The sequence below is a fragment of the Dromiciops gliroides genome, chromosome 3 (assembly GCF_019393635.1).
Source record: "Dromiciops gliroides isolate mDroGli1 chromosome 3, mDroGli1.pri, whole genome shotgun sequence".
NCBI lineage: Eukaryota > Metazoa > Chordata > Mammalia > Microbiotheria > Microbiotheriidae > Dromiciops > Dromiciops gliroides.
The window spans coordinates 159,790,718-159,809,415 of record NC_057863.1 but is presented as its reverse complement, the minus strand read 5'-3'; the positions used below and the strand labels follow the sequence as shown (position 1 = coordinate 159,809,415).

General features: G+C 36.4%; 1 protein-coding gene across 5 annotated transcripts in view; it reads left to right on the top strand.

The window, feature by feature from the left end:
• The window catches only part of GGACT (gamma-glutamylamine cyclotransferase), a 63,108-nt gene that overhangs the window by 38,644 nt on the left and 5,766 nt on the right, over window positions 1-18,698 (top strand). Inside the window, exons 1-2 of one of the 5 annotated variants that reach the window (XM_043998842.1) lie at window positions 5,085-5,136; window positions 17,563-17,617. The exons of 1 other annotated variant lie outside the window; for it this stretch is intronic. The gene's annotated coding sequence lies outside the window, so the exon portion shown is untranslated. Of the gene's footprint in view, window positions 1-5,084; window positions 5,137-16,964; window positions 17,029-17,562; window positions 17,618-18,698 lie in introns of those variants that run through there. 3 more of the 5 variants (XM_043998840.1, XM_043998841.1, XM_043998843.1) reach the window with 3 other exon arrangements.

Below are 18,698 nucleotides of genomic sequence, written 5' to 3'. Positions count from 1 at the left end.
TGGGATAAATATTTTCAGACTTTTTCAGTCTGAAAAAGTATAAAATCTTCATACTTCATTTTGCCAGTCTTTCATCCATTGAATGATCTTCCCAATCAGTTTTATCAATTAAGCACCAGTGAAGGGAAATAAAAGGAACTCCTACCCACCTAAGGATCAAGAATGGATTTTGGAGTTGTAATCAGGTACTTTTTGGTATCATTTATTAAACACTGTTTAAAGACTAAGGTAAGTTCTGTGTTACTCATTTGTGTCCTGAAACTTGGCATCACAGCATACTAGGTGGGACTTATATTTCCCCCTTTTCATTCCTTATCTTGTCCATAAATATGGACAATAAATATGCTCTGACTCTGAGGACAACATAAAGTGTGGGTGCTCCATTTCCTATATGTTTTTAAAAATTGAATGACTAAAATATTTCATTTTAGTAGCTCAGTGTTTGAAGAGGTAGTTTTATTTCTTGGGGGCAGTTAGGTGGTGCAGTGGATAAAGCACCAGCCCTGGATTCAGAAGGACCTGAGTTCAGGTCCAACCTAAGACACTTGACACTTACTAGCTGTGTGGCCCTGGGCAAGTCACTTAACCCTTATTGCCTCACCAAAAAAAAAAAATTTGAATGACTAAAAGATTTCATTTTATTAGCCCAGTGTTTGAAGAAGTAGTTTTATTTCTGAGGTAATTTGAATGGGCTCCCATGATTAAAAATCCTAGTTGCAATGTTGAGATTTATACCTCTCTGTGAGCTTAAATTAGGTTAGCAAAACAAACTTTGTGTTTTCACCGATCACCATCAGTATTTCTATTTACCTAGAAAAAAGGTTTAGAGCCATATCGTATGACAGGTAATTAAGCAATTAAAAATTGTGAGGAATTTGCCTATTAGAGGCTGCATTTCTAGAGTGGTTGTTGCAGGCAGGCAGGTCCCAGAGTATGACTTTTGACTTGGATTCATACATCTTTCCAAGAACCTTTAAATTTTTAGGATATTGGGTCTCTGGAGTGTAGGGGCTAGAAGAGTAATGGCCGTGCTCCCTAAAATATTAAAAGAATACAGAGATGAAGAAATTTCACTTATGCTTCTGTTCTTTAAGGTCAACATAGATTAAGGCTTGGTTAGTAGATTTTAGGTTTCTTGGCATACCTTGTAAGTGGTAGTTGGGCACTAAAATAATATCACACCTCTTAGGGTGTAAAATTTAGACATCATCTTGAGAGGTTTTTTGTTGTTTTTAAGGTTATGGTCCTCTCTCAAGAGTCACTTTTTAGCCTTTCTCTTCACCTCAGACTACCAGTATGATGTACTAGATAAGAGGAATTAAACAATATATTTGGTGTGAGCACCATCTTAAGACTTTGAGAAAGACGCAGAACCTGACTAGGAATTTTGCCATCTGGGACAAATTCAGTATGTATGTGGAAGGGAAGGAGCAGAAATATAAACCTGGGAAGAGACCTCATATCTTGGGTCTTGTGTCCCATGGTGAAGCTATCAGGGATAGGACACAATTTGGGAACCAGGCTTGGGAAAGTTCCTCAGGGGAGGGTGGAGAAAATCCTCAAAATCCCATCTTGTCCTTTTTGCTCCATTATTGCTGGTGATCCTAAGCATCCTCTATGAAAAGCATGGCATGAGTCCCTAGGGCAGGCAAGACACCAAGGACATAAGCCTTAGGATCCCAGAATAGCTTTAGAGCTGGGAGAGACTTAACAGTCCTGCTTTTCTACATCCCTCATTTTATAGATTAAGTATCTAAGACCAAGGGATGTTAAGTGAATTGGCAACAGCCACGTAGGTAATATACTGAATAGGTGGGCTTTGTCCTCAGATTCTCTTAACTCCAGAGCCAGTTGGCGCTGTCACACTGGGAGATGGGGCAGACGGTCCTCCCTGGGCCTCAAACTGACTACTGCCTGGCTTGTATCTACAGCCTTCTCAGTTCTTTGCCAGAACTTGACCTCTGCTGGTCTACATAGACTTCAAGAATCCAGTGTTACCACAGTGCCATTAAGCAGCTTCGGAATATGTTATAGTGGAGATTTACACATGTAAAAACTAATAATTTTGAGAAAACATAAGCTGGAATTGAAATGGCATAGGTGAATCACTTATGAGGAAAAAAAGTATTAAATGACATAATCAAAACAGTTGGGCTCTTAAACTAAGAAAACAATGTTTGGACATAGTTTTTATTTTTAACATTAAAGATTCATAGTTACTTAGGCCAACCATGGGCCCTATTAAGTTTTTAAAATATGAACAAAGCCTTTGGTCTAATTTTTAAAATGCCCTTAAAAACCACTTGAATTAAATGTAACATACATCAATGTTCTAATAACCACAGAGCAATAAACATGCTTTTTAACGGGATTTTGCTATACCAGAAGAAAACTGCATGTTCTTGTATTTTTTTTAAAAACCAAAGTATATACCAAAATGGCATTTAGTAGCATTAAATAGTCTGACATGCCCTTCAAATCTAGGAAACCACCTATAGTATTATAAAAGAGAAAAAGATATAAGTTCAGATTGGAAAGCAGTTTTTCAGTTTGAGCGGTATACCTGGCTTTTGTCAGTTGGTCACAACAGTAAAGTAGCTTTTAAAAGTAAGGGTTAAGTTGTTGTTTTGGGGGGTGGGGGGTAGGGGTGGGGACTGCTGTGTAATAGTACCAAATTCAATTAGTTCAATATGTTTAGCTTTCCACAGTGGAGACCAGAGTTTCTCAAACTGAACATATTTTTGTGAACATTTCGGACTCTTTAATTGATTCTGGCCCAAAGTTAATAGAATGTTGTTGGTGAACAATGACCAGCTGTGTGTTTAGGATTCATAAGGATGTCGGTAAATTGAGTCCATTTTGTGTAAAGTATTTAAAAGCATGTTTAAATAGCATACACTTAATTTCCTTCCCTACCCCATTCTCCTTGGTAATTCATTGTTTTAACTCATCCCTTGGCTATTTTATGAATTTATTTTGTATTATTATAGACCTCAAATTAAGGAATTTGAGCACTAAAGACAGTAATTAAAGAGAATTCAAGAATACTTGGCTAAAATCTGAATTTCTTTGCTCTTTTTTTTTTGTCTGAAAAGGGCTTGATTCTTTTAACATGGAACTGGGCAGGGCAGGGATCTTTTTTTTTTTTTTTTCTGTTAGTGTGTAGCTTTTGGGGAGAGCTAGCATAGGAAGATCTTTGTTCAAATATCACCTTTAACCCAAGGGGAGGTCGTTTAACTTCTATCTGTGAAATAGAGGAGAGGAGTTGGATTGGAAGGTCTCTTGGGTCTTTTTTTAGCTCTAAATCTATGATCCTCCAATCATAATTGGTAGTTGGTAAGAATGGCCTGTGCTCTTTTCAATCCTACACCTTATATGTTTATGTATTGACCAACCTTATTCACTGTTATTCTCTGTTCAGAAAATAGAAACTGATTTTCATTATCATAATAGTCAATTGTGTAAATGGTTTCATCTGTTACTATTATGAAATAGTTTACAGTTCCAGTATGTGACCATCCACAAAGGGAAAGGACTAAGTGGGTGAAGAATGTCTGTTGCCCATATTATAACTTAAAATTGAATGGACAACCTGTAGAGTTTGAGCATCATTGACTATATCTGAGACAGACAGTAAAAATGGATAACAAATTGGGGCAAGAGTTGAAACTCAGGTACTCCTGACTCCAGGGCCAGTGCTCTATCCACTGCGCCACCTAGCTGTCCCTGTATGTATCTTTTAACTACTTTTAAAATCTTATTGGTACAAAACTCCTGCATCTGCCCATAAAATACTTTTTACTGTTTATTTGCCAAGAAGGTAATTTTTTTTTTCAGATGCAAGTTCTCCCTACAAAATACCTCTGAGAGTGAAATTGTGGAAAAATTGAGATTCAGAATTACAGTGCTTTTTCTAATATCATTCTTTGTTGTAAGTAGAAATAATAATAGAATTTGCTTCAGGAAATTGCAACGCTACTTTAATTTTCCAAAATTTTTCCTGGAAACATCAACCCTTCATACCAATATTCTACCAGTGTTATAATCTGGCTTTGATACATGGAACACAATGGTCTTCAAAGTATTTCTTTTCTTTTCTTTCTTTCTTTTATTTTATTTATTATTTTGTGGGGCAATGAGGGTTAAGTGACTTGCCCAGGGTCACACAGCTAGTAAGTGTCAAGTGTCTGAGGTTGGATTTGAACTCAGGTCCTCCTGAATCCAGGGCCAGTGTTTTATCCACTGCACTATCTAGCTACCCCATGCAAAGTATTTTAAATGACTGTTATTCTCAGGGCAGCACAGAGATAGATGGTGGGTGTGAGCAACCTTAGGTCAGAAATGGTGGAAAGTCCAAGTGTTTTGTTGGTACCCTTGAGATACTGGGGAGAAAGCTCCACCACATTAACTAGACCCCCAAAGTGAAACTTTTGTGAGGACATAGACAGAGTTACACAGGATGTACAGATATTATTGGGTTGTGATCAACATTAATGGAGGTGTTATCAAAATCAATGAGATCACAGATCTATTTGGCTATTTCTGTATTTGAGTAACAGCTTACGTTTATAAAACTCTTTAATATTCACAAAGCTTTTTACACGCGTTGATAGAATTCTCATGAGAATTTATCAGGACCAGGGTTTCTTTGCTAGTTTCCTTTACAGCCAGGTCTATTTTTTCCCCTGACATTAGATTATTTACTATCATCTGGTTATCTTATAGATTGGATAGTTTAGATTTTTCAAAGGTGTTCTTTTATGTATTTTGTGTTCTTAGTTTTTATTATTAATTGCATAATGCGTTCTGATTATTTTTTTAATTCTGGTTTTTGCAGTGATTTCACCTTGCTCATTTGCTATTTTATTGATTTTATTTTCTGTTCTTTTAATCAGATTAGCTGTGGGTTTATCAATTTTATTCATTTTTTCAAAGAACCAGTTTTTAGTAATAATGATTATTTCTAGGGGTTTTTTGTTTCCCATTTATCTATTTCCTCTCTAATTTTTAATATATCCTCTTTTGGGGGCAGCTTGGTGGTACAGTGAGTGGATAAAACACTGGCCCTGGAGTCTGGAGAACCTGAGTACAAATCCAGCCTCAGACACTTCACACTTACTAGCTGTTTGACCCTGGGTAAGTCATTTAACCCAGATTGCCTTGCTGAAAAGGATGGATAGATAGATAGATAGATAGATAGATAGATAGATAGATAGATAGATAGATAGATAGATAGATAGATAGATACTCTCGTGCTTATTTTAAAGTTTGTTATTTGTTGGTTTTCTAATTTTTTAAGGTCCATGTTCATGTCATTAATCTTTTTTTTTCTATTTTATTAATGTATCATTATAAGGATATGGTTTTCCCTGGAGACTGCTTTAGCTGCATCCCAGAAATTTTGATATTTGTCTCATATTTATTTTTTTTTAAATAGATATTATTTTATGTTTTATATTTTTTATAGTTATGATTTGTTCTTTGATCCAGTATTTATTTAAGATTTCATTGCTAAGTCTATGTTTGGGTTTGTGTCTTTTGTTTCTGGTCCCTGAACCAATTTCTATTCTTATTGCATAGTGGTCTGTAAAGGATACCTTGGCTATTTCTGCCTTTTTAGATTTGTTTTCAATATCTCTGTGCCCTAGTACATGGTCCATTTTTTAAAAAATTTCATGTGATATAGAGAAATATCGATGTTCTTTTGCTGTCCCATTTTAGAAGCTGCAATGAATCTTTAACTCTAGTTTCTCCAGAAATGTGTTCAGTTCTATGTTTTCCCTTTTGCTTATTTTTCTCTTAGATTTATCCAGAATTGATAAAGGGATATTGAAGTCTCCTGTCATTATTGTGTTATTGCCTCTGTCTTCTTGAAGCTCAAATGTTTCCTTTATGATTTTGGATGCTAAAGCATTTGGAGCATATAAATTAATTTTTTTCAACATTTTTTTTTTGGTGGAGCAATGAGGGTTAAGTGACTTGCCCAGGGTCACACAGCTAGTAAGTCTCAAATGTCTGAGGTTGGGTTTGAACTTTGAACTCAGGTCCTCCTAAATCCAGGGCCAGTGCTTTATCCCCTGTACCACATAGCTGCCCCTAAATTTATTACTGATATTGATTTATTGTCTATAGTTCCTTTCAGCATAATATGGTTTCCTTGTTTATCTCTTTTTTTCTTCATTGTTTTTGCTCTGTCAGATAGTATGATTGCTATTTTCCCATTCCCTCACTTTTATTTTGTGTATCTTTGTTTTTTAAGTATGTTTCTTGTAAGAAACAAAATGCAGGGTTTTATTTTCATGTTCAAACTGTCACTTTTTTTTTTCATTTTATTGGATTGCTTAATCCATTCACACTTAACGTTATGAGTTATGTTTATATTTTTCTCCATCTAAAAAAATTGGGGTTTTAAAATTATTACTTTTACCCACTCTTTTGGTGTAAATAGAGTATTGTGTTCCTTTAGTTACTTTAATCTTTTTTTAGGGTAGCCCTGTTCCCACTGACTCTTTTCTCATCCTAATTTCTCATTTGTTATCCCTTTCCCTTTAGGACTTTGTTCAGTAGTTTTTCTCTCTTGCTTTTATCTGGTTTCCCCCCAATTGTTCCTTCTCAGTAGTCATGTAGATTGCCCTTTTTCTTTCCTTCAGGTAGTCCTGTTCATTAGTTTTTAAAATTTCATTTGTGCTTCCCTCTCCAAAAAGAATTTCACTCTCTTCATTATCCATCTTCTTTTTATATTTATTTTAAACTCTCATCTCTGATTCATAACTCCTATAATTATTTACTCTCTCTTTTTTCTCTGTATTTGTCATACCATTAAGGCTTTCAGGGTATTCACTCTAGGGTCTCTCATTTGGGCATTTTCTGCCACTACCTTGTAGGGCGTACCCTATAAATTCTTTTTTTCTGTTGTGTCTCATTTTCACAACAATATGAGTTATTACAGGGGTTAGAGAGAACCCTGCCTATGGTAGGACCTTCTATATTTTCCTGGAACTCTCCTCCCAGTGTCCATAGTCTCCTACTCCCTTAGGTGCCAGTTGTTTGTAGGGGTTCCAACTCCTCTGTCCCAGGACAAGTAGGTTTTTCACACACCAAATCTCCCAGGCTTCATCCTCATTTCCTCATTAAGGTCCTTATTTCCCTTCACCCAAAGTAGTATTTATCAACGGAACCCCCTCTCACCTACAAAGTAAAGCCACTTTTCTTTCTCCCCCCTCTTTTTAGTCTTTCCTCCTCCCTCCTTTGTAGTCTCTTTCTTGAGACCACAGAGGTCACCTTCCCCTCATTGCTAGCCCTTGATTTCATGTACCCTCCCATGTTATAATATAGTCCCACAGAAGCATTTACCTACAGGCAGAGTGTTCAGTTCTGGTTTTCTTTCTAAAAAATTAAAAAAACTCTTCTTTATTATTGAAAGTCTGTCTTATGTCCTATATGACTAAGCTTAGATTTGTAGGCTGGGTTGCTCTGGGCTGTATGCTGACCTTTATTGCTCTTTAAAACATTTTATTCTATTGCCTCCTCCTTTTTCTAGTGGATGTGGAACAGTCTCACATAATTCTAATGTCCTTTCCTTTGTATTTGAAGGTCTTTCCCATGATCACTTGCAGAACTTGTTTCTGAATTGAATTGTTAAATTTAAGCACAGTGTGTCTTGGAGTGTGCAGCCTTAGTTGTTTTTGGTTTTGTTTTTGTTTTTTTTTCCTGGAGGTGATGTGTGAACTCTTTCAGTTGGAATTTCATTTTCTACATTCAGAAGTTCTGGACAGTTCTCATCTGTTTTTTCCTTCATTATGGTGTATAGGGTTTTTTTGTTTTTTTGTTTGTTTTTTTGCAGGGCAATGGGGGTTAAGTGACTTGCCCAGGGTCACATAGCTAGTAAGTGTCAAGTGACTGAGGCCGGATTTGAACTCAGGTACTCCTGAATCCAGGGCCGGTGCTTTATCCACTTCACCACCCAGCTGCCCCTGGTGTATAGGTTTTTGTCTTGTCACGTTCTTCTGGGAAACCTGTGATCCTTAGGTTATCTCTCTATGCATTTTGACTTCAAGGTCAGTATGTTTTGCTTACATAATGTATCTTCTGTCATGGGATCAGAATAACTACTTACAAGAGTTTACTATGTTGTTTTTTTCTTCTTCCTTCTGCCTGAGTATACCTTTAGTATTAATGGTAGGATTCTAACGGCAGTACTTTCATGGCTTATTACAACACCAAAACCTTGGATATTTGTAGTAATTATCTTCTTAAGTATTCTCATACATTAGTTTATTAACTATCTCATAATATCCCTTTGAAGAAAATAGAGGCATCATTAATTAAATAGAAGAAATGAAGGTCAAGTGACTTGGGGGTCAAGTCTTGTAGACTGTCTTCTCAGACTTATAATTTCAGAGATAAGAGAATTTGTATTGAAACCACATTGTTAGCAAAGTCTTCAAAATTTTTTCTGCAAAATTATATTATATTTTGTGTTTTTTTTTATTAATAGTATTTTTTTTCCAATTTGTGTTTGGGTTTATCAAATAGTAGATTACTATAGTAATTTATTACTCTGTCCTGTGTACCTAATCTATTCCACTGATCCACAACTCTATTTCTTAGCCAGTATCCAATAGTTCTAATGATTGCCACTTTATAATATAATTTTAGATCTGGTACATTTTTTCATTAATTCTCTTGATATTCCTGACCTTTTGTTCTTTGAGATGAATTTTGTTATTTTTTTCAAGCTCTATAAAATTTTTTTGGTAGTTTTATTGGTTTGGTACTGAATAAGTAAATTAATTTAGGTATACTCGTCATTTTTATCTATTAGCTCAGTCTGTCCATGAAGAACTGATATTTTTATAGTTGCTTAGATGTCTTTATTTGCATGAAAAGCGTTTTGTAATTGTGTTCATATAGTTCCTGGGTATGTCTTGGAAGTTAGATTCCCAAGTATTTTATATTGTCTACAATTATTTTAAATGGAATTTCTCTTTCTATATCTTGCTGCTCTGCAACTCTCCTAATGTTATTGTTTCAAGTAGTTTTTAGTTGATTCTCTAAGTATATCATCACATCTGCTGAGTAATAGTTTTGTTTCCTCATTGCTTATTCTAATTCCTTTGATTTTTTTCCTTTTCTTATTGCTAAAGCTAATATTTCTAGTACAATATTGAATAATAGTGGTGTTAATTGCCATCCTTGTTTCACCCCTGCTCTTATAGGGAAAGCGTCTAGCTTATCCCTGTTGCAGATGATACTTGCTGATGGTTTTAGATAGATACTACTAATGATTTTAAGGAAAGCTCCATCTATTCCTGTGCTCTCTAATGTTTTTAGTAGGAATGGGTGCTGTATTTTGTTAAAAAAAAAAAGACATACTTGTTCTGCATCTATTGAGATAATCATATGATTTGTTTGTTATTGATATGGTCAATTATGCTGATAGTTTTCCTAATATTCCTCATTCCTAGTATAAATCTTACTTGGTTATAGTATGTTATCCTGGTGAAAAGTCACTGTATTTCCCTTCCTAATATTTTATTTTAAAATTTTTTATCGATATTCATTAGGGAAATTGGTCAATAATTGTCTTTCACTGTTTTGGCTCCTCTTAGTTTTAGGTATCAACACCATATTTGTGTCATAAAATAAATTTGGTATGGCTCTGCCTATTTTCCCAAATAGTTTATACAGCAATGGAATTAATTGTTCTTTAAATGTTGTACAATTCACTTGTAAATCCATGTGGCCTTGGGATTTGTAAAATTATATTTTAAAAAATTATTGACTGAGAAACTCTAGTATCAAATCACTTCAGATTTATGGGACCCAAGAAAAAAGAAATCATGTTCTGGATTAATAAGAATTTTCAAAATAAAAAAAGAATACCTTTTGTTAAAAGAATAGCAACTACAATGCCCTGAAAAAATATGAAAACCCTTATTAGGAATCTGGTTTGTAAAAAAAAACAACTTGAAATCACCTCTTAAATAAACAAATAAAAATTCCAGAAGAAATTGAAATCTGCAGTCTCAGTCAGTGCCGGTCAGATTAGTCTGCCTCTTCTCTACAAGGTAAGATGTAACCAGATGGGTCTGTATTCACCTTCCCTAAAAGCAGCCATTTTGGGGACAAAAAGGGAGTCAGAAGATATTAGAGATGTCATGGAGGCAGACTCAATGAGACCTGTCAGTAAACTGGATATGAGGAGGAGCAGTGCAGTGAGGGAGAAGGAAGAGTCAAAAGATAACTTTTTTTTTTTTTAGTGAGGCAATTGGGGTTAAGTGACTTGCCCAGGGTCACATAGCTAGTAAGTGTCAAGTGTCTGAGGCCGGATTTGAACTCAGGTACTCCTGACTCCAGGGCTGGTGCTCTATCCACTGCACCACCTAGCTGCCCCCAAAGATAACTATTACAAACCAGGGTGACTGAATGGATGATAATAAAGTCCTTTATAGAAACAGAGAAATTAGAGGGGAGAGGCAGCATGATGAAATCTAGGTAGAAATCTAGCCTCAAAGCCTGGAAGATATGAGTTCGAGTCCTGCTATTGACTCGTACTGGCGGTGTGATGCTGGCAAGTCACTTAACCTCTTGGTGCTTCAAGCACCAAGTCTCTAAGACTATAAATTGAAGTTTATTAAGTGCCTACCATATTCATTCAGTAAACATTTATTAAGTACCTTCCATATTCATTCAATAAACATTTATTAAGTGCCTACCATATTCATTCAGTAAACATTTATTAAGTACCTACTATGTTCCAGGCAGCATGCTCAGTGCTGGGCATACAAAGTTCCTGATGTGGGGGACCTCACAGTCTAATGGAAGAGACAACATGCAACTATGTACAAATAAGATATATACAGGGTAAATTGGAAGTAATTTCAGAGGGAAGGCACAAAGATTACGGATTTGAAAAGACTTCTTGTAGAAGGTGGGATTTAAAGGAAGCCAGTATAGGTGAAAGACAGAAATGAGGAGGAAAAGCATGCCTTGTGTGGGAGAAAAGCTAGCTCTGAATAGGGAGATGGAGTATTATGTTCAAGGAACAGCTGTGAGGCAGTATCTATAGATCACAGAGTATGTGTAGGGGGCATTTCCTCACCTAGATTCAGAAGAACAAAGATGCAACCACTGTTGCTGATGCTTTTAGGTGGGGCTGATAGTGAGCTCAATCTTGTTACACTTGTACTAAGTTTCAGATGCTGGCTTGGAAACATTCAACAGGATGTTGGAGTTGTTAGAGATTTGGAGTCCATGTAAGAGATTTGGAGAGAATGTATAGGGTTGTGTCTGCATAGGGCTGACTGAATCCATGGTAATGGATTAGATCACCAAGAGAGAAAGAAGAGGCCCAAAAGACCCTTTGGGGGCATTTGCATTGAGAGGACAGGAGGAAGAAGAACCAGTGGAGGAATGGATTATGTTTCTGGAGAAGCAGAAAAGAGAAGTGCTTTTTATAAGCCAAAGGAGGAAAGAGTATTTCTACTGCATAAAAACAGCAAAGAGAATAAAGAGTGAGGGGGAAAAATCTTTAATCAGATTTAGCAATTGATAGGTCCTCCCAGTGCTAAATCAATTTTCAGGAATGGAGTTTAAGTTGGAACAAGAGAATGTGAAAATTTGGCTTTTCTTTTTTTGTGGCTTTGGCAGGATAAGCCCCCCCAGGTATCTATAAAAGTAGGTTTGAATTTCATAAAGTCACATCTTATTGAGTACCTGCTATGTGCAATCAAGACACTATTTCATGATTGAACTTAAAAGCAGGACTTGAGAAATGGAAACAGTCTGGAATCTGGAAGTGGAGGTCCTAAATCTTGGCTTTCCTCTTTATACCTGGTTGTGTGACCTTTGGCAGGTAAGCTTCTAAAGTTCTCTTTACTGTATTCTTTCTATCAGTAATTGATTAGGACAACTGTTTTTCCATAGTCTTAATAGTATTGAATTTGGTTTTTACTGTGTTTGATGCATATGAGGTGGTACTCTCAAAACTGTTTTCATTTACATCTCTTTGATTATTAGTGCAGTTGAGCATTTTTTCAAGTGTTTTGGCTGTTTTATAATTCTTTAGATGGTTTCCCCCTCAAGCTTATGTAAGCCTTTAGGTATCAGTGATTGATTGTGGAATATGTTGAGCCATAATCTAAGTAAATATGTAAATTATCTGAATGAAACAAAAGTCACAGAAGGGGGGAACACTTTTATTTTACAGTACTTGAATTGTAGGACCTGAATATGGTGTGTCCTAGAGGATAGGGAAGAATTGAAAGGTTGAGATGCAGAGATGGTTTGCCATCAATGTCCACATAACCAAGTTTTGGAGCACTGTGGAGTGAGAGGTTGAGATGTGTGTGTGTGTGTGTGTGTGTCTGTCTGTCTGTCTATAGCTCAGAGCCCATTATAGGAGAGTGTTAGAAGACTGGAGGCAGGCAGGGGACTGTTTGGCTCATGGTTGGGTCTGCTGCCAGTAGGGCAACGTGGAAAAATGGTCAGGGAACATCATGAATATAACTCTCTATGTAAGGAGTCTGGACTTGAAATCAGGAAAGATACAGGTTTAAAAACCTTGGATGTTTATGCTTTGTGGACCTATGGGTAAGTTCCTCAGCCTTTTAAGCCCAAATTCCCACCGCTTAGATGAGGATACTTGCAGTTCCTATCTCAGAGCTAATGTGAAGATCAAATGACGTGCGTGTAAAGCACTTTGCAAACCTTAAAGATATATCAACATTTAATCTGTCTGTATACATTTCATCTATCTTTCTATTGTTCTGTCGATTTATCTCTACTCAACAGAGTTTATTAGGTGCCACCTCCATTATATTAATCATGCTACATACAAGTCTGAAGAAGAGTACTATGTGTGTGCATGTATGTGCATGTGTGTATAGATGTAGATCTGGATACATTTCTTTGTTTTTCTTTTTTTTAAGTAATAAACACTTTTATATATAGTATTGGGTTCCAGTTTTTATCCTTCCCTCTCCTCTCCCCTCCCTGAGGCAGTGAGCAATCAGATATAGGTTATACACGTATGATTATGTAAAACATTACCATATTAGTCATTTTGTATATAAAAGCTTGAAGATATATTTATATATACATATAAATATATAATATATTAGTTGTTACTTGAAATTGAAATAACTCCCATTGATATAGTGTTTTGAGGTTTAAAGTCTTTTTCTTTTTTGGGGGGAAGTGGGACATTGTGGGTTAAGTGACTTGCCGAGGGTCACATAGCTAATAAGTGTCAAGTGTCTGGGGCCAGATTTGAACTCAGGTCCTCCTGACTCCAGGGCTGGTGCTTTATCCACTGTGCCACCTAGTTTCCCCCACTAAAGTCTTTTTCTCAAAACAACCCTAGTAGATCTTATATTGTTCTCATTTTCCAGATGGGGGAAAATAATTTATTAAAAGTCACACAACTAGTGTCATAGCTGGAATTTGAACTCAGGTCTTTCTCTCTTCAAGTCTAATGTCCTTTCTATAATATCACAGAGCTGCCTATTTGACATGTATTTTGAAAAAGTTGAAAAATATTGGCCAGGCATACAGGTGTGTATGCCTGTAATTCCTGCTAGTAGTGGGAGTTTGATCAGCCTTTGAGTGGTTGCTTCACTCCCATCCTGGGTAAGATAGGAAGACCTAGTCTTGAAGAAAAAAAAAAAGAGAGAAAAATCCCAGGGGAGCAAATAGGCAAATGTTGGAGTATTTATTGATGGAATAATACAGATGTAAGTGCTAAGGGCATTTTCCCATTTTATTCCTGTTTTCACCAAGCCTCATATTTTAGCCTTTGAGGCTATAGGGAGAATTGGACAAGAACCTAGTAATTCCTCATAGAAATGTTTATAATGAACTTAAAGAGACCTCTATGCTTGGTCTTCTAGCTGAATTTTCCCCCATTTGAGATGAGAGATGTCATTCCCTATACTAAGAAGGGGAGAGAGAGAGTGAAGTGCAGAGCTTCTAGTAGCTCGAAGTTATCATGTGTACCTTTTCTGTAGTTTCAGAGCAGAAAGGGTTTTTCAGAGTGGTGTTAAGAATACTTCCTTTTCTTTGGCAAGTACTTTGTATTTTTCATAAGAGAGTTCCGGATGGTATAAAATGAGAAGCTACCCTAGAGGTCATTTAGTCCAACCCCTGGCAAAATTGAAAGCCTGCAAAATTTCCTTTGCATTTCTAACATAGCTATCTAGCACCTGCTTTCATACCTCCAGAGATAGAAAGCTCACTTAGGAGTTGTTGAGCAAGTCTCCTGTCTGATATTTATGCTGCTGATTTTTCAAAAACTTCAGTGTAGTGCTATACATTTGTCTCTCATCTTGCTAGATTTGGTCCATCATTCAAACCCTTTTAGCACTTTAGATACTCCTTCTCTCATCCATTTTATTAGCTATCCCAAGCTTCTTGTCTTACCTAGATTTGATAAACATGCTGCCTCTGCCTTCATCCAAATCTTTGATAAAAATGTTAAGTAGAACAGGGCAGAGGACATTTCTGCCACACTACCAAAGACCTCCCAGTCCAAGTCATTAAGCATTTACTATGTGTAAGGCACTTTGTTAGGAGCTGGTGATAACAAGACAAAATGAATAACTAACTCTGGGCTTTTCCCTGAGGAATTTGCATTACATTGCCTTCAGGTTGATGTTAATCTATGAATCTCCATTCCATAGGTAAACCCATACATTCAGTTCTAAATCTTCTCTGTGGTAGAACTAGTAGTTGACAACTGAGGTAGGAGGTAAACATAGGCTCTTTACCCTACCTTGATTCTGATGAAGTTAAAGAGTGGGGTATTTTTTCCTCCCATGATTATAAAGTGTTCCAATCATTGCTTTCTATGCCTACCAAGGAGGAAAGGTTTTTGTTTCCCTCTGTTGCTTATCCTCCATTGTAAGGCTATAAGATAGTAAAAGGTAGCATTTGCTCTTTTTGTGAGAGGCCAAATTCTCCCACCTTCCCCTTAGCTTTAGCAAGGCCTGGCAGCATTTTGGGTACTACTGTCCTAGAGGATATTCAGCATGACATTGGTTACTATCATGTTCTTGTTTGTTTTCACAAACCAGTCCTTAGTCATTTCTGAGTGAACAACTGCTGAGAGGAGACCATAACCTCTTGATTTCAAAGGAGTCATCACTTCACTGGTGCCTCTGTGGTTAATGTAAGAAAGGTGTTTTGCCATAAACTTTTCCGAGGTATTCAGTGAGGTTGGAAAGGGGTCGGCCTAAGCAGGAAGCCCTTGTCTGTGCTATAAAGAAAATAGCAAGTAACAAAATAAAAGCATCAAAGAACCAACAGGATGCAGTCCCACGAGTCCTTTCTGGCATGTTGGGCTTCTTGAAAGTTAGCATTGAGTGAAGGATGACCTTAAACTTGCTTCACTCTAACAGACTGAGCTCAAGTTTAAAGTTCAAGGCATTTTGTTTTTTCACCTGTTTCCTACAGTTTTAAGAAACTTCTGAAGAATTAATGTGTAACTATATCTGGTCACTGAGCCAACACGAAGAATTTTTCTCAAGGGAAAATAATGTTACTGTATAAAAGGAAAGAAATGGATACTTTACTGAGATGCAAGGAAGTTTTTTACAAAATAAAACACTAGCCAGGGTTACCCTGAATAAGTAGTTAATACAAAAGTTGGAACAGGATTTCACCTCTGCACCGGCTTTGGGCTGTGTGTTCCCAAATGGGGGCTGTTGGTTTTCGTGTGAAGGAGGCAATATATTGTCTTAAGATAGCAAGGGAATGAAGCATCCAGTTGTGAGATGTGAGAGTTTAGCCTAAACTGCAATTATAGGCTGATGAATTTCAGGCTCAGTTGAGCTGTGATTCTGACTGGTTTCACAAGATTTAGGCTAGGCTGAACTGTGATTCTAGCTAGTTTGTAAGTGTTAGACAAGTTTTGAATCATTAAGCTAATTTCAGCAAGGAAAAGGGATCAGAGGGGGATTTGCATCTCAACTAACTTGTGAATTGTTCTGTTTTCCTCAGTATTGAATATGAGTTTATATGAAATATGACATTGTGTCATTGTCTTCTGTGGCATAACTTACAAACAGGGCCATGATTTTACTGCTTTTCGAATATAGTTGTTTTATCTTTGATTTTTTTTTTAGCATAGACATATATGAGTGACTTGTAGTAAGCTGTGTCAGTGACTCAACACTCAGATTAAAAAGCTACTTTTAAGGAGTTGACATACAGATTTTACCAGTGTTTCCTCTAGGCATTAATTTTTAATGGATGTGATATGAATATTTCATGGCAGCACCTTTTTAAAGGTTGGATTTTGTCAGAAGCTGGTGTCCATTTAAAAACCTTTTGCAAATTAGTTTAGTGAGGATGGGAAATCTTATCTATTTCCTCATCTCACTTTCCAGGACTTTGTTTTTGTTTTTTTGGTTTTTTTACCATGTAGTACTTCTACAAATGGGCTTCTTTTGTAAGCTAACATCGAGTTAAAATTTAAAATTAAACTCTGCTTTTAATTCTTGCCTTTAACACTCCAGCCACCAGGTGGCTGAGAAATAACACTAAATAGGCAAAATAAAAACAATTATCTGAAAGACTTGTAATCACTTGCATTTTAGCCTCAGTAGGGAAATATGAAACTATACATGGACTTTGTTTCAAGAGAGAAAAATGCTGAATAAGTTACTGAGTATTTCAAATAGTGCTAGGCACAGGCAGGTACTTGCATTTGTTGGGTTTTGTTTTTTATTAAATATTTACAGTGTTAAACTGACTACATTTTGCTGATATATCACTTTTTGAAGTTGTATATCTGATCCTGTACTGTTTCCAATTTGACCTCTACTTTTGTTGAAATACTGTGTTGCGGCCACTGTCAGAACCTAGAACCCAATTGTGGGCTCTCTCCAGTAGATTTTATATTAACTCTGCAATGTTTTATTGGGATGATGTGGCATGTCACATGATATTAGAAGGAAGGCATAGCCTGTGTGTTACCTTTATAGTTTAGTCATGTGTTCAGAGTGACAGAAATCTGACACTCTAAAGGTAAGAGTCTCCTTAGGATCTTAGGTATTTTCCTCCTAATTTGTCTTTTCTGGGCCTCCGTTAATTATTTGAACCTGTATTAATATTTATCCTATGCAATGTGCTCAAATTTGGGAAATTCTGAATGAGAGTAATGGCAGTGGAACCAGGTGAAAAGATTTTCGAGTTTATTTTCATGGAATACTTAATTGTATTACCGTGTCTGTATTTTAATGGAAGAAAGGAATTATATCTTTCTATTGGAAACATTTAATAATTTGTTGAAGTTGAAGGAAAGTCTCTTATTTCATGGAAATAAAGCTTATTTTATTCCTGGCTTGTTGCTTTGGTTTGGCTCTGCAGCTCTTTAGGTGCATTCTAGTTTCCCTTTTTATTTTTTAACTTATTAACTTTGACAAGTAACCTCTTGGTTGTGAACAATTTTATTCACAATTCATTTTTCTGATTCAAAGTGAACATGAGTGCCCTAATCCCCTAATGGGAATTAATTGCATGTTTCAGTGCTTAACTCTAATCCTTTCTCAATCCCCACAGGGACATGGTTCTTCCTGAAGGATCTGTGTTTGTTATTCCAAACACAATCAGAAAGGTAATGATTTTTCTTCTTAAAGGAACCAGAGATGCAGAATATTAATGTTCTCTTCTTTGTATTGGAACAAGAAGTAGTATCCCCAAACTTATTTTGTATTTTGAAAGACGAGTGGCATTTAATTAGGCAGATCAGATGAAGAAAAATATAGCTTGGTTATTTGTCAGGCATAAAATGATTTCTTAGGAAAGGGGTTTAAAGTTTATTGCCAAATCTGTTATTTGGAAAGGTTATTTCCTTCCAATGAAGAAAATGACTAAGCTGTTTTTTCAAAGGGTCAAATAACAGTTCTGTAGTTCACCTGTAAAGTCTGAAGAGTTTTGCTTTGCTCTCAGTCATATTTGGCTACATACAATGAAGACCATTGCCAAAGGATGTTCTCTGTTTACCCAGGCAAATGAAATGATTATCCAAGATCATATGGCTGAAGCTGAAACTAGAATCCAGATTTTAAAATACTGATGTCTCTCTTTCTTTGTGATACTGCCTTATATGTAATGTTTGGAAATACTGGTCTGCCGAAGCAAATTCAAAACCTCTCGTCCAGTGGGTACAACTGGTGATGACATCTGAATACCTTATGACAGTGTTCCTCCTGTATTCATGTTGACAAGGTTGAGATCTGAGCTGGAAGAGCAGGATGTACTGGCATTGTCACTGGGTCACTCTACTGTTTACATTTACTCTACAGCCACAGGATGATAGAGAGACTTTGTTGTTCAAATGTTTTTTGATGTCAAGAAAGCCAAATAACTCACATATAAACATTTCAAGCCACCTTTTTGCAGCTCATTCACCTGACTATAAGACCTGTCCTTTCACTTTATCTGAACCACAGCCCAGTACTGGAACAAAAAGCAACATTGTCTTTTTGTGGGGAGGAAAGAATAATACCTTTCAAAATGTAGCATGGAGCTTCTGTTTGGTCAGAGCAACTCAATATGCCAAATGAGGCTCTCAATTATCTAGGCAATGCTAGGCACATGGTTATATGAATGGCTTCACATTATGGCTGAGATGGGGAAATTGCCATTCTACTTCATAAATGAATTCCACACAGTGTGCTGTGGCAATCCCTACT